Source organism: Leptosomus discolor, chromosome 2, assembly GCF_034619465.1.
Source record: "Leptosomus discolor isolate bLepDis1 chromosome 2, bLepDis1.hap2, whole genome shotgun sequence".
In the NCBI taxonomy this organism is placed as follows: Eukaryota; Metazoa; Chordata; class Aves; order Leptosomiformes; family Leptosomidae; genus Leptosomus; species Leptosomus discolor.
In genome coordinates, this window is record NC_141392.1 from 97,191,533 (window position 1) to 97,218,618 (window position 27,086).

Consider the following 27,086-nt stretch of genomic DNA (forward strand, 5'->3'; position numbering starts at 1 on the left):
GCCTACCTTCACTTGGGAGACACATTCTGGTATTAAATTTCCCTGAATTGCCTCTGTCATTTGCTCAGAATGGTATGAAGTATTTCATTTTAGTCTTACTGCTGATGTATATAAACCAGTACTTTCAAATCTTTCACCAATTATTATGATGTTTTTTTTCCTGTGAAAAATGAGAAAGTATTTGATTCTCCACAGAAAAGTGAGCAAATAAAGCATTGTTTTGCCACCCGACAGACTTCCTTCTGTTTTGGTTCACAAAGTATTTGTCATTTTATTGGTGTCTGATATCCATTTGTGTACAGGTATATACTTAATATTTTTGTGCAGGTTTATTTTCATATTTTGTACTTGTGCAGTCTGAAATCACACAGACTTTTGTATTTTAACGAAGAAAATTTCTATCCCACTCAGCATATTGACTTGATCTGTTATCATTTAGCATTTTAGTAAAAACTGTGTCTCCCATTTATACTTTTAGAAATCATACTGAATTATGTTAGTCCATGAATGCCAGGAGAGACCTCCTCATGTCTAAGAAGTGAAATACTTCAGAATTCAGAAGTATTAAGCCTCTCACAGAAGTATGTGAGCCATTAGGAACATACCTTGCATTTGAGCACAGGAAAGGTCACTTGCAGGACAGCTGAGGGACTGAATTAATACACTTCAGAGAAACTGTAGCTTTAGAGAAAGGACCTTCCCAAAAGACAGATAAATAATGGTATAATTTTACTGTAGTAAAAAATATGGAGTATTAGCGGATTCACTGTTAGTAGACAACCTTAGATTTTCTTCTGTACCTGGTATGTGGTAAACATCAGGAGCTGTCTGCAAGGAGAAAGGCAATTTCGAATCTAGATTTTCTGTGAGTAGGCAACACTGGTGTTCTCGGTAAAAGTCATAGCTGTCAATTTGAACGTTATGGCTATTCTTCCTGCTGCCCCTAGCAGCAATGTTAATACCCCTTTCTGCAACATACAGGCACTAGGAAATTACTTTAGGCTAGGACAGTATATTGACCTGTTATAACTAGAGTGTTGCCCTGCCCTTTCCCCAGGGAATAATAACCTTCCAGAAGGAGTGATAGCCCATGTACACTGCCTTAAGCAGTGGCCAGGGTGATGGTGGCTCAGAATCAGCCTAGCTCTACTTGCTTTGGCTATTTTAGAATTTCTGAACACTGTGGTTAGTCAAGATAAGAAGTAAAACTAAAAGTTTACAAGGACTCTTGATGAGTTTTTCCAGCAGTACTGTAATTTACTTTCTAATAGGCTTTCCTCTGATGGAAGCTAATGTTCTTCTCATTCATTTACTTCCAAAATGTCTATTTTCAAGTCTGCTGATTGGAGTTTTTGTATAAAGCACATCAGTGAGCTTTGATACTGCTTATTTGGTCTAAAATTAAGATTGTAGGCCTTATAATTTTTTATGGAGATTTGCACTCACTCTCTTCTGAGACCTAGATTTACAGCACCCTAAGTAGATTTCATTTTTATTCAAACTTTATTGAAACTTCCTATGCAGAAAAAAATATGTCATTCATTGGTTTTGATTATAAATTTATATGAAGATGTAAATACTGTATTCATATTTCATATTCATATTTTAGTGCACCAATAGAAATATTGGTATGTTTCAGGGTCTAGATATGTAAGACAAGAGCTTGTGATTCAGTGACGCTTTTAGACGGGAAACAAATACTCTTTCTACAAGGAGAACTTTTTAAAGCTTTACATTTAAAAGGGCAGCTGACAGAACTCAGGAAAGTAAAAACAAGGAGTGAACTCGATTTGACTAATTATAATAAATTGCTAACTGACCTATGTAGATAGGGATTAGTTTAATTGCAGAAATATTTTCACTAATCAACTGAAATCTGACGGTCCTTAGATTAAAAGAGCCTTATTTTGGAATTAGTTTTAAGGTAAACAAGAGTGCTAAACATTAATAATGGCATGACATAAGAAGGACAAGACATATCAGTTTCTACAGTTTCAGTCATGAAACTGAACTATGAAAATATTGACAATATTTTAACAACTGAATTATCATACATGTCTTCATTCCCAGGCTTCATTCTGTTTACTGTCTGCTGTGTGTCTTGGTCTTTGATTGTAGCTCCTAGGAACTACCTGTTTCGTTTAAATTGAAAATAAATCTCTCTTCCACTAAATAGTTCCTTTTTATGCTAACCCTGAAATATTATTACTTCATTCTAACTAAAGTACAAATAAGTGAATGTATATGGATGTAACATATGCTGTTTCCTGAAACAGTCTACTGTGCCTTATGCATAATTGCTCTAGAAAATTTTTCATTAGAGGAAAACCAAAACAAAAGTACTGAAATCATATTAAAGCGTAGGGTGCTAATATGATCTTTCATATATTCTGCTCCTCAGAAAGAGAAATGATTGTATAAATATGAAGTCCAGAAAGACTTCTATTAAAAATAAAAACTATTTATTTTAATCAGTAACCCCAGATATTTATGTAAATGGCACTATGTAGTATTTTAACAAACAGACTGATGCTTATCAATGGTATCAGGAATGTCCTTTGACATTCAGTGGATTATCATTATAATGTAGTAGCAAAACTAATAAAGACAAGCAGGGATATAGTTAAATCAAAACAGGAAGGGTTGTGTTTTATTTGTTGTTTGGTTGGTTTTGGTGTAGGGTTTTATTCCCTTCAGATATAAACCAACAGAAAATACTAGAAATTCAACTCAAATTCATTAGCTTTTATATTGGTCTTTAGAAAAATCTTTACTCACTCATTCCTGCTTTTCAGTCTTCCACAATTTTTATTATACTGAAATAAACTGGAAAAGAATTCTCTGCACTGAAAGACCGTGGTGAACCAATCCTACTGATGAGGTCTTTAATTACTTGAATTTTCCTTTTTAATCAGGATATTCAATCAAGCTGATAACTAGGGGTTATTTTTGTATTGAAGTTCCGTGAATCAGTTGTCTCCCATTAGAACACCGTTTCTGTATTTATTTTCCTGAGAATTTGAACAATATACCGTAGCTTTGAGTAGATAATCATTCATCACTGCACACTTAACAGACTTCAGTATTTTCAACAAGTCTTCTTTTGGGTCTGACTGAGGGAAGAATTACTTCTGTTGAAATTGTTGGCAACAGAAATATGTAGTACCTATGTCAAATACTATGCCTGTACTGTGTTGTTATTTATATCAAAGTAAAATAGAAGGTTATTCATCAAATCTATGCACTTAAAATAATTTGCCTTATACTTTTTTTTTTTTTAATTTAGGTCTCAGGTGTCCAGAATAGGTACAAAAATTTTCAATACGCACTTGCAATTTGGGCCAATGTGTTGTTTATTGGTTAAATATTGTCCTCCTGCAGGGGTTTACATTTGAGTTCAGATTATACAGATTTATTTTTATCCTGTTCCCTCTTTACCTTGCTTCTAACAACAGCATTCAAGAGGTCAGTAAATGTTAGCATGGCTATGAAGTTATGTATTTACTTAACTAAACAAGAGGCACTGATGATGACAATAATGTGTAAATTTTAAAATGGGAATTTAAATTCATTCCTAATTTTACACAACTATTAAGAGAATTTGTATACATTTTGAGTCAAAATAGATAAATAGATTTGCCAGTTTAGAGGACCAGTTGTTCTGACCAAAGTTTGTTATATTGCTTACATATATATCAAAGCTTCTGTCTTTCATGTGGTTAAAGTAGTACCTTTCAAAAAGCATTGATATGAAGACACCAGCAACTGTAGAATCCAGTTCTTTCATGGTAGTCAGGTAAAAATATGTGAGGTGTTTCTGATGTTATTTGGTTTTGCTTCTTTCTTCAGTCATTTGCTTTTGTTACAATTTTCTCCACTGAGTTACCATTCCCTTCAGTGCTTGATATTTTCCCCATCCAAGGGCTGTAATCAAGACATCTTTCAATCTTCTTTAGAAAATAGATTGAGTGTGACATCAGGTTTGGGAGTGATAAAATAAAAAGCTCAAAACACCAGTCTTCCAGAATTCCTTTTATTGACTTGATTTGTTGAACTTATAGGACATGAATGTTCAGGTCAAAGAGCACTGCTCTTGTTTTTCATATAAGATGGTGAATACAAGAAATTATAAACTAGAGGAATGTCAAAGACATAAGTAGCATCAATGATTAAGGAAACATCCTTGCTCATAACAGGTTTCTTCCTAAAAGATGTTAGGCAGAGGCAGTTGGTAGAGTTTTTTTATTGAATTCATTCTAGATAGTCCCATGAAAGATGTGATTTGTGTTTTAGACTGTAAGTGTAGCTACTGCCTCAGTATCTTCATTTAAATGTATCCCCTGTGACCTGATTAGGCAATTGGCTACCGATTTACAAATCACACTGTCTTTTCCAAATTAACAAAAAGAAAAATATATTTTTTTTCCCTTTTCAAGGACATGGCAAAGAGAAAAGAGCTTAAACACCTTTTTGCCATCCTTGAACCACACATTTTTTCCTTGATACATCACTTAAACTGTGGTTAACAGTATTTCCTTATTTTCTTTCAGGCTTTTCTCTATTTCTGTTCTAGCTACTTTGAATCTTCCCTAAAAGAAAATTCCACTATCTCTTCTTTCAGCAGGACAGTGTCTTTTTCTTAGTTTTGTTACAAATGAGAATAGTATTATCAAAATGACACCTCTTTCATTTGGTTTCTCCAACTGTTTACATTGTTCTGTATTCATTTATTTTTTCCCTGTTCTAACAATGCCTTATAGTGCCATTGTTTAACAAAAGGCTAAGAAATTCTTGATAACAGTTGTATAAAAAATGGGGATGATTGAATGGATTCAGGGGTAGAAACAATGACAGGAACAACTGATTAATCCATTTGGCTTGTGGAACTACGCTTTCTGGCTTTCATTTGGGTAGAGTGGTTGGGGTCACTGTCTTGCTGATTTGGTTTCTCCTATTGTGTAACATGGGTGGGGCAGGAGCACCCATTCATGTCAAATGTGTCCAATAAAAGGTAAAAAAAAAAAAGCGTTCATATATAATATCATTTATAAGTACTTCTGGAGTACAATATTATAGTGAAGTATAACAGGAGCGCTAATACTAAATTGGATAATAAGAAACAATAGACCAATCCACTTCATGTTGCAAATGATGTCATATATGCAATAATATCAGCCAATGGCCTTGTTCTGAGGAATAGCCTTCTTAGTTTTTCCTATTAGCAAGTCCTAACATCTGCAAGTTGCAATGTACTTTTTCTGTAATTTGGTTACTATGGTGATGAGGGATAGCAACGAATTCATGAAAGATTCTTTGAATGTCCTCTGATGCTAAAGAGAAGTGAAAAATATGTCCTAAAAGACAGATGCAATTCATTTTGCGTTATTGGAACAACTATTTCCAATGAACTGAGTGATAAAAAGGAAACTGTGTTTTGAACTTTTTTCTGCTAATGGGATTTTCTTGTACAGTGTTTGTGCATCAGCTGTTCTATTATAAAATAGAGACAGAGTATGACATTTGGATCTCCTGGTAAACGTTCCATATACTTACAGTTGCTCTATATCGCTAGTCTGTTGGTAAAGAAATTACCATACAGAGGCTTGTATATATGTATACCAAATATATATTGGTATATATATTTATATACACCAAATAGAGGCTTGTATACTTACCTGTAAATTGGTTTAGAATTAATTACCTATGTTTACCTTGCAGTTTAAAATTTTGAGTTAAAAGTATTCTGTTTACTATTTCAAAAGTACACAAATTTTTGTAATGTATAATTCATTCTTTTATGAATGTCTTTTTTTAATTCAGTTGATTCAAGTGACTAACAAAATGTGGAATCAATATATACTACTACTTCAGAATAGATTTATTATGAAGTTAATGTTATTGCTACAGCAAATTATTGAAAAATGCATCTGATGTAATCTCTAAATATGTGTTAGAAAGGTGGTCTAAATCAGAGTACCAAAGTACAAGCTATGTAAAAAATGTGTTTGCTACATAATTTTCCAGAAGTAAATGGAAGTAAATTCTTAGCTGCTATAACTGTCTTGTATTTTTGATGATGCACAATTAAAAAGAGTTAATTGCTCAAAATACTTAGGCAGCTCACAACTGTAGAGGTATGCAGGCAGATCAGGAAGTCCCTAACTGGGGTTACGATAACTGACCAGAACATTGGAAACTGGTGGACATAACATGAGAAGTTGCCGAGTTTAACACATAACTGAGTGGTTGACAAAAGTTACAGATAGCACCATGAGTGATGACTGGATTTAACAGACGGTTAAGGGACAATTTTGTGAAACACAAGAAAACTTGGCAGGTAATTAAAGGGGAGGAATTTGCGACATTTTGTGGATTATTTTCTTGCAAGGCCAACAGAGCAGGGGTAACCACATCTAGGTAATTGTATGAGAAATAATGAATTTGTGTATGGAGGAGACAAAACTGGAACCAATGGGGACAAACACTTAGGTGAGGGTTGTTTATCTGGGAGAAGAAAAGGGTGAAGAAAGGTAGGGATCAATGTGGACAGAAGAAGAAATATGAGAAAATGCAGAGAAAAAGTGATAAAAGGGCTAGCTGAGTGTAAGCGGGCTGCTGCTCATAACTTCATATGGCTGAGCCTGTGTCTGATCACTGCAGTCTCTTTTCTTTACTGCTTCTGTGTTACCACCCTTCCCAGTGGGCAGAGGCAGGCTTTTAAGCTGGACTAGCTAGCAATTAGAATGATACCTACATCTGGAATGATTCAAGGTCTGAGCCACCAAGTTGGTAATAGGTTCAGGATCCAAGGATGGATATCAGACACACTTAAAGCCTATGCTGATTTTTGAAGGATCCATTAATGTGAGTTTATTTGTACATTTAGAAAATGAGGCAGTGTGTATGTTCACTGGTGAACTTCAATACTGACTATCCAGAGACGAGGAAAGAATTTGAACCACAGCCGCTGTTCATGCTCATGGGAGTGTTGTTTGTGTTCATGAAAGACACTGCTGTTCATGTTGATCCATGTAGGCATTGTGTCTGTATTGTGTGTGCGTGTTGAGTGCATGATCGTGTGCGCCTACTGAGAGCCCATTCAGCTTCACTACTGACTGGATCTATGAATAGGAATGGGAACAACCTTCTTGGTCTGAAAGTCCACTGGATTCAGCTTCCCTTAATACTAAACACTGCAAGAGAGGTGTTCAGTGACTGCACAGTGTCTCCTGGGGCTATGGTTCCAGTTCTCCTTCTTTTGCTACAGATGAGTTACTCCCATGTATTTCTATCATGTTTGTTCACAAACCCAAGCAAAACATACAGGAATATTTTAAGTTCTTTGCTTTTTAAATGGTGATACTTTACAGATGTGCCAGTGAGCCACTGAAGCTTCACAGCACAGACAATTTAAGAAAAACAATATATAAAAGCTTCTCAATTCCTCCTAAAATTAAAAAAGAAAATAGAATTATTGAGAAATAATAGGGAAACCCAACACAGTGACAAGGTAATGTTTATGGGTGGCATATCAAGAAGTATCATTCACTCAAACACTCCCTAATTTTTTATGTTTATTTCTTTTAGGTCCATTTTGTGAAGAACCTGGTGATCTTTGCACATCTGAGCCATGCCTGAATGGGGGCATATGCCAATACAATCAGTCTGGATATGTTTGTGATTGTCCTGCTGGTTTTTTTGGTCACAATTGTGAAATTGATATCAATGAATGTTTCTCAAGGCCATGTAAGAACAGAGGTACATGTATCGATTTGCCAAATGTAAGTATAAACTTCAGAGATCCCTATTTTAACATAGAATCATAGAATCATAGAATCATAGAATGGTTTGTGTTGGAAAGGACCCTTAAAGACCACCTAGTACTAAGCCCCCTGCCATGGGTAGGGACATCTTCCACTAGATCAGGTTGCTCAAAGTCCCATCCAGCCTAGCTTTGAAACACTTCCAGGGATGGGGAGACTTCTCTGGGAAACCTGTTCCAACGCCTCACCACCCCCACAGTAAATAATTTCTTCCAATATCTTCTTACAGAGGCACCCACACAACAAGCAGAACAGTCACTCGAACACCCCTACAGATCTGAGCAAACCGCAAGCGTGGGTGCCAGGCAAAGGCACTCACTAAACAGACAGAGCAACCACTACAAAAATGGGTATTTAATCCAAATACAGTTAGATAGCACTCCAACAGACAAAAATAATGTTCAGATGTCAGCTGGGAATATATTACTACACAGTTGTCTTAAGAATTTCTAAATTATTCAAACAGGTCTTTTAGGAAAACAATCCAAAATGTGCACTTGTTCACCCATGAAAGGGGGAAAATCTCTCACTCAAGGGTGTGGTACCCAGCAGCTATAATCACTCACCCAAAAGGGCAAGGGCTCACTAAAGTATATATCCATCAGAAATCACTCACCCAAGATGGGGGGATGAGGGTGTTCAACCCTGGGGAGTTTCCTCATGTGGCTTCTGGACCCAAGGGAGAGTCCCCGAGTGCAGACCCACTGCTCTAATTAGCTCTCTGGTGGGGGGGGGGGGGGCATTTATACCCGAGTGGAGTCTGGCCTGTGGTCATGTTTAATTAACATGAGAAGCAGGAGAAGACGAAGTAGCAGTTTCCAACGTCTGGCACGCCCCCATCTCCAGGTCTTTGTCTAGTCTCCTGAAAGACCTGATCCTTATCAGGTCTTTAGTGAGCCCTGATCTTTTCAGGTCGGGAGGGGGAGGGGGGGGGGGTGTGAGGAGGGGGGGGGGGGGGGTGGACCTGCCACATATCTAATCTAAATCTACCCTCTTTCAGCTTGAAACCACTACCCCTCATCCTGTCACTACACTCCCTGATAAAGTCCCCCTCCACCTTTCCTGTAGGCTCCCTTTAAGTACTGGAAGGCCACTATAAGGTCCCCCCGGAGCCTTCTCCAGGCTGAACAACCCCAAGCCTCTCAGCCTTTCTTTATAGCCATTTTTGTGGCCCTTATCTGGACCTACTAGAGCAGGTCCATGTCTTTCTTGTACTGGTGTCCCCACAGCTGAACACAGCACTTCAGGTGGGGTTTCACCAGAGCCGAGTAGATGTGGAGAATCACCTCCCTTAACCTGCTGGCCACACTTCTTTTAATGCAGCCCAGGATACAGTTGGCTTTCTGGGCTGCAAGCGTACATTGCTGACTCATGTCCAATTTTTCATCTACCAATATTGATACAAAATTTGAAGCTTCCAAAACCTCTTGCTTTCTAACACTCCTCACTGATGTGGGAGGCTAGATGTAGCTGGGTAAGGATTCTGAGATGAAAACTCAGTAAAAACAGAGTGCTATTAAGCAGGCATTCTTTATTGCAGTGCTGGGCAGCACTGGGGATGTTCCATCATGAGTGTTCCCACAGGCTAGCAAAACACATCAGTTCATATACACAAAAATCATACATATTCATCAGATTTCCTGAGAAGGGCAGTCTTATGGTCATAAATTCCCGGGATTCGTTTACATAGTCCAAGCTTGTGCAGTAAATTTAGGGTTAGGGTCTTTTCATCCTCAGGTGATAGCTCATAATCTTCCTCGCATTAGTTGAATCTTTCTTCCTGAGCCCAAGCCAGGGCCCCTTTTCTGATGCAACTTCCTCTTGTAACAAGCAGTTGTGTAGATGTTTGCTGGGTGTCTCCTTAAGGGCTGGTATGTGTAGATAACTTTGTCTCCTTGATTTCTCCTTAGTGTTTCCTTGATACCTGGAGCTTTGTCTTCTTGATGTCTCCTTAATGGCTCCCTGATATCTGGAGCTTTGTCTCCTCGGTGTGGGGAAAGATGTTATCTATTTACCAGCTTTGCTCAGCAAATAGCTAAAACATCCTTGTGGGGGAAAGAAAACTCAGGAAAACTAAGACGCAAGCAAAACTAAACAGGTCACAGTGAGACCTTAGTCAGGGATTGTCAGGGTCCAGATCCTTCAATACCACCAAATCCTTCTCCATAGGGCTGCTCTTAATGCATTCATCATCCAGTCTAGTGATACTGGTGATTACTCTGACCCAGGTGCAGGACCTTACACTTGGCCTTGCTGAACTTATGAGGTTCCCATAGGCCCACTTCTCAAGCCTGTCAAGGTCCCTTTGCACCACTCAGCTTGGTGGCATCTGCAAACACGTTGAGGTTGCACTCAATCCCACTGTCTATGTCAGTAATAAAGATATAGAATAGTACTGATCCCAATATGGGACCATGAGGAATACCACTTATTGCTACTGATCTACATTTGGACATTGAGTTCTTTGGAAATGGTCATCCAGCCAATTTCTTATCAGTTGAATAGTCCATCCATCAATCCCATATCTCTCTAATTTAGCAACAATGATGTTATGTGGGATGGTGTCAAAGGTCTTACAGAAATCAAGGTAGATGGCACTAGTTGCTTGTCCCTTATTCATTAATGTAGTCACTCTCTTGTAGAAAGCCATCAGATTAGTCAGGCATGATTTGCCCTTTGTGAAGCCATGTTGGCTGTTTCTGACCACCTGCCTGTCATCCATATGCCTTTACATAGCTTCTGGGAGGATCTGTCCCATGAAGTGCCAAAACGTTTAATTCTGATGTAAATTTTTAAATTAGCTTTGCATGTTCCATGAAGGAACATAGCATTGTTTGAATGTGTAGTTTTTCTAATATTTCTGTAGTTACAAGCCCCAAATTCCACATTTTCAGTTCAGTTGCTTGGTGTTCACTTAAGGAACGGTCAATGTTGTTTCATTTTTTCCTCTCTCTTATAAAATCTGATATAAACATCATAAATCAGTCATCTTTATTAATTAGTCGTTGGTTCTTATTCTTGCTTTTCCTTTCTTTTTTTCTTTTTGTAAAATAGAATAAATTCATGCAGACTCACAAAGGTTTGATAATAGAGTCATATCTGGTTGTATTTCCAACTGCATTGTTGACGTTCTTCATTAGCATGACTATTGCAAATAGCAGTGATTATACAGAACCAAAATAGTGAAAGAAGAGTTCAAAAGCTCACTTACGACATACCAGTGACACATAGTCACTCACACAGAGAGAAAAAAGACATCTAAATTGCTGAACAAATTGGTAGATTTCTAAATTATGCAGTCTGTCTAAATATTTTATCCAGTAGATATACTAGCACATACTATTTTGTACAATCATTTCTATAGACAAACAGATGCAGTAGTTTGTTTCACAAATATAGAAATCTCACAAAAGATGTTGAAACAAAGTTCCCCGATCATGTCTTTAAAACTGATTCTAAAGAAACACCTGAAGACTTCCAATTTCACTGGGGGAGCAAACCCCTATATATTTTTCCTTTACTTTCTGACATCAAAAGATCTACAAAGAACATTACATTATATAGAAAAATAAAGGTTAGAGTGATAGCTCTAAGAAATATTTTGTTTTGTAAAATAACTTGCTGCTACTGTATAAATTAGATTGCAGTAACAGACATCTGTCACTGTCATAGAGAAGCACAGTCTCTCTGCTTCATACTCAAAGAGGAAAAAGGTTACACACTGTTTTGTTTCCTTCTCTAGTTAGTGAACAGTGCTTGGTATCTGATGTACTTTGTGCACTGTTATTGTTTGATAGATGCAAACATTACGGTGGAACAAATTCAGAAATGAGGAAAACCCTAAATGAATTATAAAGCTCCTTCTTGACTCAGTTATGAAATCACAAAGCCAGCCAAATTTAGAGCTGGTACAATTCCAGCTAACTAACCCTGCTTTGGTATAATCTGTGATGGAAAGCCTATTCCACTTGTCCGAAATTATGTTTGTAAACTATTTGGGGCTAGGACTGCTTTTTGATCTGTCTTTGTAGACTGTTTAATATGATGAACCCTGTCCTAGTTAGGGTCTCTATAGTAATGGAAGTAAATACTAATTTCTGTATTGCCTTGGGTACAACAAATAATTGTTTCTAATTTTCCTTTCTTCTATAGGATGTGGCATGTATCTGTTTGCCAATTTTCACTGGCAAGTACTGTGAGAGAATACTGAATCCATGTGAATTATCACCTTGCTTAAATAATGCAACTTGTGTAGCTCAACAGCAGAGCTATAACTGCCGGTAAGATTAGAAATTAGTTTATTTCAGTACTTCATTGGATCACTTCATGATATCCCACTGATTGCAGAAAGAAAAGACACCGACAGTCACAGAGAGCACAGAAACCAATAAACTTTTCTTTTAACAATTTTTTGTTTATTTTTGATGCTCTATTGTGTTAGTCTTCTTGAAAATTCTTGAAGTGCTAGGAAAAGATTTAAAGTGTTAAGGAGTTATAAATTGTTTCATCGTCAATTCTGTAAGATAAAATATATAAATCCTGACTCGTTGATGACAAATGAGACAGTTATACTACAGGTACCACTCCCATTCAAGGTGTATGATGCTTATGATATTTCTGAAAGGATAAGACAACCGATTTAATTGCTAATTTACAGGCATGTGTTAGTAGGTCTTAGATTGATCCATCAAGCAACATATTAAAAAGTGTTTTATTCAGAACGACCATGCTAAAAATTATCTATTTGAAAATAACAGAAGGGACTCAGTATATAATTTCATTCCATTTTAAATAGCTTTTTAGATATTTTATTGCACAACTAAGGAGTACAATTTGTCCTCTTCCCGTTTGCTTGGCTTTTATCTGGCTGCCTGAAGTAAGTTCTCATAAGCATTACTGAAGTGCAGTAAACAACTTTCAAATTTTAGGATATTCATAAAAGCAGAAAATTGAAAGCTGAGCTACACAAAAGCCTGAAAACACATTATGAATGAACTCAGAAACCGCAAATACGTAACAAAAGTATAGAACATAAAGTTACGGTCCATCACAGAACCACAGAATGTTAGGGGTTGGAAGGGACCTTGAAAGATCATCTAGTCCAACCCCACTGCCAGAGCAGGACCACCTAGAGTAGGTCACACAGGAACGCGTCCAGGCGGGTTTTGAATGTCTCCAGAGAAGGAGACTCCACAGCCCCTCTGGGCAGCCTGTTCCAGAGCTCTGACACCCTCACAGTGAAAAAGTTCTTCCCTATGTTAATGTGAAACCTCCTACCCTCCAGCTTGCACCTGTTGCCCCTTGTCCTGTCATTGACCATCACCGAGAAGAGCCCGGCTCCATCCTCCTGGCACTCGCCCTTTACATATTTATAAACATTAATGAGGTCACCACTCTTCTCCAAGCTAAAGACACCCAGCTGCCTTAACCTTTCATCATAAGCAAGATGTTCCTCCCCCTTAGTCATCTTTGTGGCTCTGTACTGGACTCTTTCAAGCAGTTCCCTGTCCTTCGTGAACTGAGGGGACCAGAACTGGACACAATATTCCAGATGTGGTCTCACCAGGGCAGAGTAGAGGGGGAGGAGAACCTCTCTCGACCTACTGACCACACCCCTTCTAATACACCCCAGGATGCCATTGGTCTTCTTGGCCATGAGGGCACCTTGCTGGCTCATGGTCATCCTGCTGTCCACCAGGACACCCAGGTCCCTTTCCCCTACACTATTCTCTAACAGCTCAGTCCCCAACCTATACTGGTACGTGGGGTTGTTCTTTCCCAGATGCAAGAATCTACACTTGCCCTTGTTGTATTTCATTAAATTTCTCCCCGCCCAAATCTCCAGCCTGTCTAGGAGGGAAGAGACTCAGAGGGACTCAGCTGAGAAGTCTGGAAATTAAAATGTAAATACAACTACATTTACAATTTTCCCAAAAAGAAAAAGTCTTACAATTTTATTTATAGTTACACACAAATACTTATATGCATACATATATACACACACATATACAAACACGTACAGAGTTAGATCTTTCTATATAGAGAAGTACAGCACAGAACAAGCATTATCATTTGTTTTCCAATACTTTAAACCAAGATACAAGTTACTGCTAATTTACTATTATGTAGCCAGTCTTTTACACAGTGTTTTCGTGCTTGAATTAGTATGAAATGATGCCTGAAGTTTACATTTAGAAATATTCATAACATGAATAAGTAATATCAAGATGTAGATTGCCTTTCTTTAAAAAAATTAAAAATAAAAAAAAATCTTGGCCCTGTGTACAATGCACATTGAATAACATAATTTCACAAAGGACTGGTAGAAATTATCTGTACCATGAACCTCATTGTACCATGGAATATAATAAAAATAGCTATGGAAAGGCATGGTGATTTAACAGTCTATGTGAGAATAAGAGTAGAAGTCATTAGTTAGTTAATATAACAGAAAGTTAAAATGGGCAATTAACAACTCTTTTATGTTGATTATCAAGAAAATCACTGAAGTTGCATGGTAAGGCTAGGTAGTAGAGGTTTTTGTTTTGGGATCAGATGGTACAATCCTGTTTACTACTAATACCAAGCATCTTATTAATATTAGTGGTGCTTAGATTTTGCCTTTAATATTTGTGTATTATTCATGCATTCAGTTTTGCTATCTGTAAATTACACATTTGACGAGACAGGCATTTGTGGAGAGATATTTTGAGAAATGGGATAGGTTATAAGTTTATAATTTAACACTAAGAATACTCTAAAAAAGAGAAATAACAACCTAGAGAGAAGACTATGAATAGATTGAAGAGTACATCCTTCAACTTTGTACAACTTTGAGTGCTTGGCCCTGTACATAATGTTTAAGTAAAAACTTTGGATAGTGTTCTAATACGCACAGTTTTCCCTAGCATCCAAGCTGCACATCAGTCTTTCTTGGTGAAGGGAGAGAAGAACTCCAGAAAGTGACTCATCTCTTCCAAATAGAAATATCCAGGACGGGTGAGATGGAGCATCTTCTGGAGGTTCCTAATATTCTCTGTACAGAGGTATAAAGAAAGCCTGAACTGGCATCCAAAACCAGCTACTAAAACCACAGACTTTTAACATCAGCTAAGTATGGCAGCATTGGAACTTAGTTTCAGTAGAGTAGCCCAGGTTGGAAGAGACCTCTAAAGATCATCTAGTCCAACCTTTCGTGGTTAGATGAGATTATACAGCACACGACCAATCACATATTGAAAACCTCCAGTACCCAGCCTTAGTTTTGCCTTTCAGTCCCTGAGGAGTCCGATTAGTGACTTCAATATTTTTTAGTGTTTATTGTTAATAAATTGAAAATTATTTCTTCATTTTTTTGTGAAATTAAAATAAGTTTTCTACCGCTTAATCCCAAATATTTAATAAATGTAAATTCTGAATATATTTATGCCCATATACTTGGAAGGAGGCATTTAGGTGACAGAAAGCATTTTGATGGAGTATGAATCGTCTACTTTTCACAAGGAGATCAAATTCAGTAATTTGGTTCTGAGAGCTGCAGTCTTGCCAAAGTCAGAGTGCTGAAACGTAGAGGAGGTGTCAACTACTAGAGATGGCCAACAGTCAGCAGATTTTGCTACTTTTAGCATTCAAAATTTTCTTTGTAAATTTATGTCTTGCATTAGCTACTTGAATAACAGGCAATTTCAGGAGACCCATAGGAACAGTGGTTTAACATTTTCAGTTCTGTTAAGTCATAGACTTGGAAGCTTTCCAGCTGTGAGTCATGATTTAATTCTATTTACCCAAAGGAAACCTATCATTAACTATGTTGCTTTATTCAGGGGGTTTAGAGCTGCTCATTCAAAGTTTTAAGTGGAGGTTTTGTTTCATTCTTGATAATCATTGTCAAATACTGTAGGTTATGACTATGTCTAGTTACTCCACAAAAAACTGCATGTGTTTCATTCAGTGTAATACTACCACCTGATCCATGTTTATAGCATTTTAACATTTTAAATAGATGTAATGGCATTTACCTCACGTGTAGATACAAATTCAAGTAACAGCTGAAATGGCCTTTTTATTCCTTTTTGTTTTGTTTTGCCTGCCCCTATTTTGTGTGCTTCTCTTTATGTCCAAGCATTCTGCTTATATCCATCACCATCTCAGCTTCTATCTACTTACCCTTTCTTCTTTGACAAAGCAGCTGTTTTCCATTCTACACATAACCAAACAGAGTCAGTTTAATTTTCCCAACTCCTGTTGTGATGTATGACTATCTTGTATCCTAATTCCATTCTTTCAGTCTTCACATTGTATGCAACTTCATGCTAGGAATCTAATAGTAACATTTTTTCTTAAATGTCAAAGTTTAAGGTGAATTCAGATAAGCAGTGAACAGGGATATTCATCACAATAAATTGTGATTGTTTACTGTGTATTTTCTTCTATTATCTGCGTTCTTTATGACAATAAAAAGTCACAAAAAATGTGAAAGAGTGTTCTGAGAAAATTTGTTCTATTAGTGTCATCTTTGAAACTTTACTGTCTACTTTCTTGTTAGTTTACTCTTACCTTCTCTGACATTAGTGTGACTATTGCAAAAAAAAACCCAATAAAAACAGAAACAGGAAAAATGAGCAAATATAAAAATCTGAAGAAACAGCTTCTAAAATTGGCTTGTTAAGTTATCTATTTTATGAAAGTCATAGATTACTTAAATAAATTGAACCAAGAAAGCTGGCAGCAATTTCACTTGTTATTGGATCATAGGTAAAAACAAATCAGTAAAACAAATATTGTAACTCAGTTGCTCTTATTCGGTTTTAAATGTTATTTAAAAATGGAATTATATAAGAAAAATATAATACTTTTTTTTAACTTTACATTCCTTTTATACATATATGTAAGATACAGATGAATGATGTTGTAATATAAAGGACAACAAATATGCTATCTGTTTATATGTGTACTTTTGTTTAGAAGGAAAAATAAGTGTGTAACTATCTGATATCTTTGAACATGCTGAAATAGAACCAGCTAAGTATCATGAAAAACTCCTTTGAGCTACAATACGTGAACTGGAAATTTAAGAATAGACTTCACAAGAATTTTGATTCCAAGTACTTGAAATGGTAGCAGTGTAATTACAGGATTTACACACGGCGATTTTTTTCAAGAGGAGAGTGAGGTTTACGTTGTCCATTGCTGTTTGCATAAAGCATCCTCCTGTGGTTGTGTCTATACTAGCCTCAAAGGGTATAACTATTTATAGAAGGTTTTCCTGTATCCACCCACCTCTGTCCAAATGGCCCTACACATGGACTGTGTGGATGACGTCCATGGGTTTATGGTGAAATCCAGCCTGTTTAACACTTAAGCTCCTGGTCATGCTACATGCCCCTGTGTATCCCTCAGAGGCATAGCTGTGCCCACCAATTAGGCACCTTTAACTGATTCAGAAAAAAGGTTAACTCAGATACTTTCTATTGAATATTATTGCTTGACTATTTCCTGTTGAAAATAAATTCTTTACTTCCATATGCCACATAAATGTGAGAGGCTTCATGCATTCTAAAATCAGGGATGGTGTTGTTTTGGTGTTGTTTTTTTAAAATGGGGAAACATAAGCAACACGACTGAATCTTATATCCAATAGGAACAAGAGCATAGAAAAACCAGAAGCAATTCTGTATCATCTTTGTGATTTGCAGCTTCTGGGCTGAGTCATTAGACAAAGTACCCCTCAGAAAAAGCTAAAGAAACTTCCCATCTCTTACTTTTGGGTTCATCCACAAATACAAATTTTCAACTAACTAGCCATTTCCTTTCTCTTCTACTTAAATCTTTTATTTCCACACTACCAAAAAAGCCTTTAGACAGAGGAACATGCTGAGCATGTCTGTAAGAAAATATAGAGTGAATTTGACAGAGATTATGTACCTATCAAAACACAAAAGAGAGTTTTTGCAGTCTGGATTTTACTTTTTACATATTTCGAGCAAGAAATAAATATTCAAATATTTTTCTGCACTGTCTGTTATTGCTTTTCAATAAGGCTTGTTTACTATCCATTTGAATCTCATCTTTTTTCTTTGTGTATAGGGAATTTTTTTAAACACTGGAAGGCTAGATAAGGAAAGGATTTTCTCCTACTAATGATGAATGCTGACATGAAGCAGAAAAAATGTCTGCTGCTCCTTTTACCACAGAAGAGTTACCCACAGCTCTGTTGGCATCATGTAGAACTGAAAAATAGAATGCTACTGTTGTCCTTTAAAGAAAATACTAAACTACAATTAAGAAAACACAAGACCAACTGTGTATTGTCTCCATAGATTCCTTATATTGCTCCTTACATACCCGAGCATATCATTATTGTCTGCTCACTGTTAATCACTAGTAATGATTTGTACTAACTACTTTAAACCTAATTTATCTTCATATTTCTAGTTTTTCTCTCTGATAGTTTAATTGACCTGTCTTTTCTAATACGTTTCCAAAACCTCATTTTTATCATTTTATTAAATATTACCTCATTCTAGATTGTTTTTTGTTTCCAGAATTTTATATGAAGTACTGGTATGAAAATACCTTAATCAATGAAAAAAATATTTTATGGAGAAGCAAAAATATCCAGAATCATGCAACTGATGTTCTATTTCTCAAAAAAAAAAATCTGTTTATTTTAAATAACATATGAGATGTTTTGTTACTGCAAATACATTATTTAATACAATTATGGAAAACAATTAAATACAAATAACTTTTAAAATTCAAGTCCTCTAAAACACACTGTTGTATTTACAGCTGCATGCCAGGATTCACTGGAAAGAACTGTGAGGAAGTAATTGACTACTGCAGGCTGCTCAGCATCAACTGTCTGAATGAAGGATTGTGTCTTAATATAATTGGAGGATTCACTGTAAGTAATTTAATACATGTTAAACTAATTCAGTGCTTGAAAGTATAAAAGCTTCAGACAAGCAGAACTTGAAATGTATTCATTACTCTAAGAGACAAGAGGGACATACATTTATATGGTTTATTTATTTAAATCAATAACACAAGGACGATTCACTTGGATAATATGGATTTTCTTACTACTTTTCTACTGAGATGGTGTTTTGTACTATATCAAGTAAGAGTACTGAAGAGTATTTTTATAGTAAAAAGAATATATAACTAATTGTGGTTCACTGCTATTATCCACACAGTTGATAATGTGTGACAATGATAGTGTGTTGCACCCTTTAAAAAATACATTGCTTGAATTGAGAACATCTATTGTCATTGTTTTACTCAGAATCAAATTATCAATCTAAACATATGCACACTTAATAAAGACTTAGAAGTTTGATGACAAAACTGCAGTGTGGTGAGGTTGACTCCAACTGACAATTTGGAAAAAAAGTAATTGTTTTAACTCTCAAAATAGCTCCTGCTAATGTTGAGCAAGATCCATCATGTACTAAGATTCTTCTGTCCATATCTTGTCAAAAAAGAGGAAATAATAGTTTCTCCAACAGCGGTAACTGGAAACAACTTAAAGGTCACTCTAAACAACCACTTATTCTGCAAATAACAGAAGATGATTACAGAATGGTTGAGGTTGGAAAGGACCTCTGGAGGTCATCTTGTCCACCGCCCTGCACAAGCAGGACCACCTAGAGTAATTTATCTAGTCCGAGACCACTTATCCATTTGAGTGTTCAGACAAAATGTATTAGGATTATTGTTACTCCTTGCTTCAGGGAGTAGGAAAAGTAGTCTAATCTGTAAGGGAAGGAGAGCTGGAACCAAGCGTGACAGCAAGGCTGGTAGGTTTGTGGTCAAGCTGGGTAATCAAGTCAAGAGATCAGAATCAGCAAGATACAAAAGTGGTTACAGACGTACTGACAAAATAGCTCTGGAAAGATCTAGTACAAAGGCCTGAGCTTAAATGCTGCCCATGAGTAAATGAAAGAAGGTGTGGACATCTCAGAGGCAAGTTCTGTTTTCACAGTGGGGTGATCCAAGGTGACAGTGCTGGGCTGCATCAGAGCTGACTCTTAAACCTGGAAGAGTGAGGAAAGAGGTCCCCAAGGAAGAGTGCAGAGAAAGATCATTATAGATTGGCCAGGCCAGTTACAGTCTGTTGATGCATTCAGGGTCCTGACAGATTCTCTGAATATTCTTTGCATGTAGTTATTCATTCAGTCCAGATATAATTGCCTTTCCTGTAGTCACAAAAGCTAAACAGCTGTTGATATTTTCTCCCCTACACTTTCCACCTGAATCCTTGTTTTCACTCATGTTCCTTGAGTCTTACCTGATCTGAAAACTGCTATATACAGGTGAGCTAGGATTGTTTCTCCTATTTACTTGTGGGAACACAGAGAAAAGGAGCTTCCAGTCGTTTGTTCAATGTGGCCAGCCCGTATTTTTACACCTTGTTCTGTGTGCACATTCTAAGTCAGATACTGTTGCAGATTTTTCAAGTGTCAATAAGAATTAAAATCATACCACTGCTGACTGCATTACAGTATCCCAGTTGCTGCATCTTGTCCTTTCCCTTAGTCCCTGATCTTAATTGCCAGGAGCAGGTGTTTAGGTTGACTTATTACTCATTTAAATACTTGCATTTCCACAGATATGTAAACAGACATATAACAGACCTGTAACAAGAATTTTATTTAAGAGCGTGATAAAGTTAACGGATTAAATACATGTAATTTCGTAAATTAATTAATATTGTATTACTGAAAGAAATAAGTACGTTGTATCTGCTAAATTCTCAATTCCGATGAAAATTGTTTTAAAATTTGTGGTTTTAAAACATTTTAATACTACCTATAAATATACATTAACTAGAGCAATAGTATATAAATGTGCTTTAACACAAAATCTAAAGTTATTTGCATAAAATTTCATATCAGATATTTATGCTAATAGAGTACTAAAACATCCATACTTAGCAGAACATAATTCTTGTTTGAGTATACTCTCTCTATATATATACAAAATACCCACAGAAGAATAAAATAGATAGTGAGGAATTCTCTCAGAATTTACCTCTCCTTCTTGTTGATAGCAGATGAAACAAATACTGAGACCAGTTCTGCTGCACGGAAATAAAATGGTTCGTGAAAAGATACACTGATTTAAAAATCTTTGTGTCTCCAAGTTAACTTACCTGCATGACAGAAATATTAGATTTAAAACAGAAATACTGCTTTTAGCTCTTACAAGCTGCTTATGCCCTCATATCAAGCAATAGCAAAAATTACAGTATAGCAAGTAGAATACAAAAGCAATATAATTGATCAGTGAGTACAATGTGTATGGCATATGCAGACATCAAAGTGAATACTAATAAAACATAGAAAGAAATTTTAAAAAATTAAGAATGTAAACAAAAATTGGGTACCAAATTTTTGTGTAGTTAGTATGTTAACACTTACTGTGAGACACAAGCAAAGTAGCTGTATAACAGTAAATGTTTTCATAAAATAATCCTCAAAAATACACTTCCATGACCATTATTAGATGTGATAGAGCAGACACTGAATTAGGCTATGGACAGAGCTTAATGGCCTGGCGCAGCAAAGGTGGGATTATTTTTGTTTAAACTTTGATACCTAAAGAAGTGAATGGTGTGCTATAGTACCTGGTAGAAAACTAATATGACAGGCCTTTGGGAATGCCAAATAAATATGAGTAGACAAAGTGAGGAAAGCATGAAGCAAACTAAAGAGCCAAATGCAAATTACTGGAATTTTTTTTTTAAATATACATCATAAATATGTAAAGGGCAAGTATCAGGAGGATGGAGCCAGGCTTTTCTTGTTGATGGCCAATGATAGGACAAGGGGTAACGGGTGCAAGCTGGAGCATAGGAGGTTTGACATTAACATAAGGAAAACTTTTTCACTATGAGGGTGTCAGAGCATTGGAACAGGCTGCCCAAAGAGGTTGTGGAGTCTCCCTCTCTGGAGACATTCAAAACCCTCCTGGACACATTCCTGTGTGACCTACTCTAGGTGGTCCTGCTCTGGCAGTGGGGTTGGACTAGATGATCTTTCAAGGTCCCTTCCAACCCCTAACATTCTGTGCTGAACCACAGTTGAAAATCATTGCCCTCTTCCTTGACAGTCAGATTGTGGTGTGGTATATTTATTTGGAAGATAAGCAGTTGTATATCGATTGTAACTTAACTTCTCTTCAAAGACACAAACAACTGTGGATTCTGTCCAGCCATTAGTTGTATTTTTCTTGAACATAATTGATTTTTCCCTATAGAAAATATTTGTTTTCAGTATTATCAGAAAATCAAATACTGATGAGTTATTTGAGAACTCAAGCTGAGAGAAATTTGGCTGTTAGATAATTTTTTTTTTTACAAAAGCAGATTTGGAAGTACTGAAACATTCAACACATTTGTATAAGTGGCACTAATCAGTCTGTCTCAAAACAAAACAAAACAAAAAACCAAACAAAATAATTTTTAAAAAATAAAATTGAAATCCAATTTTAAAATTGATTTTTGGTTTTGAAATTAGTCTCTAGTTTAATTTCAAAGAGTAGTAAATACTTAGAATTGAAGTTTCGTTTTTTCAGTATTGCTGTAACTGTTATTGACACAAGTCCTTGATAACTAATTAGTATTAATTATAAGTGCAATATTAATACTCTGCTTACATTTATTATATTCAGTAATTTACTATATGTTTCTAAAATTATTTCTGGCTATATTCAGAAATCCCTCTGACTAATGTACATTAACTTTATGTTAAATATTTATGCTTGGTTATAGGACACATCTACTGATGATGCTATTGTGTCAGACAAACATGGGAATAGTTGCTTCTTAGGAAATGGACCATCTTGCATTTCATATTCTCATATTTCATATTTTTACAGCTCAATTCTCTTATCTCATATTTCAGAGCACAGCTGTACTAGTAGCAAATAATTTCCCTTGTTCTTTCTGTTGTTGCCCATCATCCTGGGAACAAAAGTTATGGTGTATACATTGAGATAGGATTTATCAATAGAAAAATAGTTTGTAGTTTCATAATTAATTCCAGTTACATAGCTTAATGAAAACAGATCACATCAGACAAAGCAGGTTTAGTGAGATGACCTGACAGATTGCAACGGAGAAATATTTTCTGCTGCAATTCCCTCATTAAACAAAATAAATCATTTAATGGAGGAAGTTCAATTGTAAAAAAAAAATAAATCTAGATCTTCATGACACTTTAATAGATATAGCCAATCAGATGTATTAACATAGGAAAGTTGCTTTGTTTCCAAAGAGTCACATGTTTTGGTAGCACATACACCAGACATTCCCCACCCCATCCGGATGAAGCAGAAGATTCCACAGTTTGTGTAGCTAGATGTGCATGTGATGGTCAGCTGTGAAGATGACTGTAAAAGACCTAGAATTCTGTCTAAGATAAATTTTGTTTTGTTTTTTTTTTCCAAAACTAGAAAAAGTACAAACCTATTAAAATATTTTTACTACATTATTAGGCTTATAGGCCTGAAGATCTGTGAAGTAGTTGTTTTTGTAATTTTAAAAATTTACTTAGTTTTTTTGTAAGACTTATTAAAATATTTAAAAACTAAGGAATTATTCAAAGATGAAAATAATTATAAATTGGGAATTACTGTCCCCTATGAGTGTTTTTAATGGACTTCATGGCAGTTTCATTTTGCCCTAGTGGTTTGTAGTTCTTTGACATAGTAGAAACTACAAACCTCTTCCTGTTGAAAAGTGCAGATGACCACAGAAAAAGGTAGTATAGTTAATAATAAGCAAATCTAGTCTGGATTTCTTGGTAGGCTATATTACTTAGAAAAAAATGTATTTTAAGGGAAGTAAATGCAATGCTGTATGCATAGGAAAAAGAATGCGAGTTACACAGTAGTGATTGTTTCCTGATAGTAACAAAGACGACAGCTTTGAGCTCAAGGTAGACAATAAATTTGGCACCACACTATTGGTGAAGACAGAAAGACAATCCTTGTAGTCATAAATAGACCACTTGTATATGGAATAATTTGTAAGTAGTCATACTTCTGACTGTCAGTGGAGAGTACATCATAGGCAATTCTATCACCTGAATTGTTTTAACAAGGTTGAAAACCTTGCAAACACTATTAATGGTGAGTTTTATGAAAAAACAGCATTTTAAAACTGTATTCTCAGGAGTATATACAGATTCACAAAGTTAGTCCATGGGCTATCAGTTTTCCTCACAAGAAAAACAAAAGAACAGCTGTATTTAAAACATTTAACTCTGGGTACCAAAAAAGTATTGAAGCCACATTAGCAAGGAAGTGCTAACAGTAGCATGCATAGTTCTGTGCAGCCGCTTCTTTTATGCACTGCTGATTATACCAGTAGCATTTTCAAAAATTGTTAGGTAATAAAATATGGTGTAATGCAGTGTATTAGCAGCTTTCCATCAGATCAATGTCAAGTCACATCTGTCCTGTCCTAGTGAATAACTTCACCAGACATTAAATTTCGTGATGGTCTCCTACTGTGGGATGCAAAACCCAAAATTCCCACAGAAGTCTGAAGGCTGGAAAACTTATTGTAGATTGCTTCTACTAGTCAATTCAGCAGATTCATTCCACTGATATTAAAATATTGTGAAAAGGATTTACTTCCCAGAGTTACCATGAATAGTCAAAACATTAAAAACACCCACTTTATTTGGGCTCTGTAGAAGGTCAAAGATATGATGTTTACTTCATTAGATAGTTTCTAAAACACAGAAAGAGAAGATTTCAGCCTTGCCTCTGTTTAAGAAATCTGGATGACATTTGGACATATAATTTTAACAGGTAACAAATACAGTGTTTGAACATTACAGATCTTCCTCTTTCAAAAAATAGTACTATGTGGAATTCTATTACTTACTATTGATCTGTCAATTATTGAAAGAACCCTGCTACTAAATTTCTCCTGTTTTGCACTGCAATGTTGGAATAATTTTTAAAAATCTATATAATCTGTTAAACTTCTGAAGAAAATATTCTGGGATTCTGTGATATCAGGATAGCATTAATCAAAAATTTCCCTATGTGATGAATGTATTAAAAAAAAAGCTATATTATGTTTTCTTCAGAAGTTTAACAGATTCCATACATATTCCAACATTGCAGCTGCAAAACAGGAGAAATTTGACCACTTTATCCTATACACCTACATTTACTCAGTATTAGAAGACAGAGGACACTGTTTTAACAAAAAAAAAAATCATAAAGCATACTTTTACAGTTACTAAAGTGTGAACCAATTAGTTTCCAGCAGAAGTTTAATGAATAAAAATATTCCTCTTCATTATTTTGACAATATGACAAGCTGCTTCTTAAAAATATTTTTTAAAAAAATCTGCCCACAGAGACACATTTCAATAGACATTTCTATTCTCATGACATCTTTTCTTTTTCTTAAAAGATTTTATATGTGCAAAGCCAGTGCACTTAATTTGACTTTGATAACATTTCCTCAGTGCTTTTAATCTGAGTGTCTAAAACAATTTATGGCTACAGGTATCTGTTAACCTTATCTTTCCATGAAGACAGGGAAAAGATTAACAATTCCCAAAGGACAGCTGACGGAGAAGAAAGAGCTGTTGTTGCATTTCTGTTAATCATACTGCTGCCACATGCCAACCACCTGGAAGTAGGTAGTGGTCTGGGTAGAGTTCTCCCAGTGAATCAGAATGGTTCCAGCAAAGCCTCTGGAGCAAGGAGACCGGGCAGTAAAAGCAGGTAAAGAGGGCATACAAACAAGGAATCAGATGGGAATGTAAATCTTTCCTCTAGGTCCCAAGGGGGAATCAGGTGTCTAACTATCCACAACAAGTGGCTTACTTCAAGACAAAAAGAATTATCTCTGCTTAAGATCTCCTGTTTTTCCTGAATCATTAGTATTAAAGTAAAAAAAAAAAAAAAATCAAAGATACTGAAAAAATATATTAAAGTAATTCAGTGTAAATTATGAAGGTAATAGAACTGTTAATTACCAAATTTTGGAAGCCCGGAAATAAATGCCTTTTCTAAAACATGGAAAGTGGGAAAGTCAAGAGTATGAAGACTGTCAAGTTTCTGGCATACCAGCTGTCTTTACTTTCTAGGAAGAAACCACTGAATTGCTTAAAATTTACAGAATTCACAAGCTTGTTATGATTACCTACAGAAGTGCGTTTGAGGGAGAAGAAGGTGTAGCCCTACAGCAGTTAGAAGCAGGAAATTTGGAATAGCTGCACACTTTTTCCTATTTCTGCTCTGCCATACACTTCTTATGGAAAGGCATGCAGATTAAAAATATATTCCATTTTATTCAGAGTGTAAAAATGCTCATTCATAGCTTTGTTTTTTGCCTAACAGCTCCTACAAGCATCTGTCTTTCAACTTGCCTGGTCTGCACAGTATATCCTAGTCTATTTGGTCAATATTCCTTTCTGCCATTATCCTGACAAACCATCAATTCGTGCAAGGTTATGTGCTTACAGCTAACGAAGGAATCGAGTTACATAGTCACTAAAACTGAAGCTAAAAGATTAAATGAATGCAATGCCATTGTAAGGTCCATTTCCATTTTCCTGCACTACACTTGAGAGAAGGACTAAGTAAATTATACATATTGCCTGAATAGCAGAGCTATGTTGGCAAGCAATAAACACTAGAGCAGCACTAAAGACAGAGACAATAATCTGTGTTATCATTCTAGGTTTTACAATTAGACCTACTGTTAGCCATTCAAAGTAAATATTTACATTTTCTTTAAGAAACTATACTGACACTTGAATGTGAAATTTTATGTTGGAATAATTGTCAATGGCTGTCCTGGTGCCTTCCAAAAAGAGGCACGTGATTTGCTGACTATTTCTGGCTGGTGTTCATAGAGTGCAGACGAAGTACTATTAAGGGAAAGTGAAGCTAAGCAAGAAGACAATGGTTTTTACTTCTATGAAAGATAATTTGCAGAATATGTTCTCTGTAAACTTCAGGTGTTTATATATGCCTGAGGAACACTGATTAATGAAAACATGTGCATACCTTTCAGATAATTGTTCTCCAGTCACTGAATTTTTGCTTTCTTACACGGACATGCATTTAAGAGTGTATATCAAACAGTATGATCCACTGTAACGGGATAGAACAATTAATATAATATAAAAGATTGGTATCTACAATCTTGCCCTGCAGATGGCTCTGTGAGTGTCCGTGTTATAATCTTTTGATTCTTTTCCTCATAACCATATATCAAAGCCG